This window comes from Cupressus sempervirens, chromosome 2 (genome assembly GCF_028749045.1).
Source record: "Cupressus sempervirens isolate cs-2001-9-10 chromosome 2, ASM2874904v1, whole genome shotgun sequence".
In the NCBI taxonomy this organism is placed as follows: Eukaryota; Viridiplantae; Streptophyta; class Pinopsida; order Cupressales; family Cupressaceae; genus Cupressus; species Cupressus sempervirens.
This window is the reverse complement of record NC_143119.1, coordinates 98,792,248-98,794,217: the sequence shown is the minus strand read 5'-3', so window position 1 is coordinate 98,794,217 and position 1,970 is coordinate 98,792,248. Positions and strand designations below refer to the sequence as shown.

The following is a 1,970-nucleotide window of genomic DNA, read 5'->3' as shown; positions in this document are numbered from 1 at the left end:
ATGAATATCTTCATGATTTTGAATTCTTTTTGAATTTTGACCATATGGGTCATTTTAAAATGGTTTGAAGAACATTTGATGTTTAGAAAGCAAGACTTAAAAATGAGCCAAATGTTTTGGGCGGGAAATCTGATTTTGGGTGCTCCAAGAGTGAGTTCGCCACATTGTTCAACATTGTAAGAATAGAGAAAGAGTCGAATGGCATTGTTATCATATTGCATTTTATAAACAAATATCAAAACATGATCAAACCATCAAAAAGCACTACACCAAAGCGTTAAGGAAATTTTCTTTTTTGCGGGTTTCGCACCTGTGGTATGTAATTTTTGCAAAAGAGAATATTGACACCAGTGATACAATCAATTATTTGTAATATTGATAATGGATTTTTTAGAGATCAATGGGACTTCTTAGCACAATAAATTGGATGTGATTCCAATATTGAAGATAATTGAATCTATGTCAATGAGATTGAAGTGGTGATAAAACACATCTCGATGCCATTAACCATAGACTGTTGGAAACTTTGTGCATATAAGAATAAAGCAAATGATTATTGTAGTGTTTAAAGGAAGTGTTAAAATTTCATTGTGTCAGTTACAAAAAATAGAGGAATAATGATTCAAAAACATATCAAATTCAGTGATTCTGTTGTATGTTGTTTATTGTCTATGAGGTCAACTTCTTATGAAAAGAAGACAAAGAAGAGGTTTGATATAGTACAATGGTTGAACATTTATAAATCAGGGAATATGTCACTCTGATCAAGGAAGTTGAATTATGTCAAATTCATTTCAATAGCACAGGGAGTCCAGCTAGGTTAAGAAATGAGGCTCTTTTCAATTGCTCAAACTACGTCGTGCAGCAATACATCTGATGATGAATTGTTGGGAAATTTTCAAGGATTAGATAAGAATATAAGTGGGAGACTGTAGCTTTTCTTCCTAAAAGGGAGATTAAAATATATTCTAGCAACACTCATAATCTGTTGATTTCTTCAATGGAAGAAACAATGGAAAGTGCCAAAAATGAATCTCTTCCAAATCGGCTGATGTAACATGTGAATCACGAGGCTAAAGGAAAGTCTGAGATGGAGGGTCAAAATGGAGAAGTTACAAAGAATATGGTTGCCTAGCTGTGTGGGATCAATACTCTTTGCATTCACCCCTTTAAACTTCCTCCCCTTGGTCCTCATGATGCAAGAGTCCGCATGAAGGCTGTGGGTATCTGTGGCAGTGATGTACACTTTCTCAAGCATCTCTGGTTGGCTAATTTCATCATGAAAGAACCCATGGTGATCAGGCATGAATGTGCAGGAGTTATCGAAGAAGTGGGTAGTGAAGTGAAACATCTAGTTGCTAGTGATTGAGTTGATTTGGAGCCAAGAGTTTCATGTTGGCTGTGCAATTATTGCAGAGAGGGTTCTTATCATTTGTTTCTAGACATGAAGTTCTTTGCGACACCTCCAATGCATGGTTCCTTGGCCAATCAGGTTGTACGTCCTACAAATTTTTGTTCCAAGCTGCCAGACAATGTAAGTCTAGAGAAAGGTGCAATATGTGAGCCATTGAGTGTTGGGGTTCATGCTTGTCGACCACAATGTAAGCCGCAGGCTTGGTGGAGATTCTACACACCATAATTGGAGTAGTATCAACATACCAAGAGTGGAATATAGAAAGATTTAGTTTTATGAAACTAAAAGGCTATAGTCACAAAACTGAAAAGTCAGGACCGTTTCAAGATTCAATTACCCAAAATGAAGAGCCTATTTTTGAAAAACTGAAGAGTCGCAAAAAAGGGGGGTAAATCGGACAGTTAATTTTTTGGGGGGAAAGGGAACAAGCATCTTGGATGGCTATTTATTGTAAATCTTTTACTGAGAGAAGGGCTTTTTCCTGCATACAGTCAGAGAGTTGGAGTAGAAGGGAGAGCATTTAGTTTTTGCATTTTCATTCATGCATCTTAGATTG

At 36.4% G+C, this 1,970-nt stretch overlaps 1 pseudogene; it reads left to right on the top strand.

Annotated features, from left to right (window-relative positions):
- The first annotated feature begins 1,210 nt into the window (after nt 1-1,210).
- Nucleotides 1,211-1,639, top strand: LOC149571215 (sorbitol dehydrogenase pseudogene; annotated as a pseudogene).
- Nucleotides 1,640-1,970: the final 331 nt, after the last annotated feature.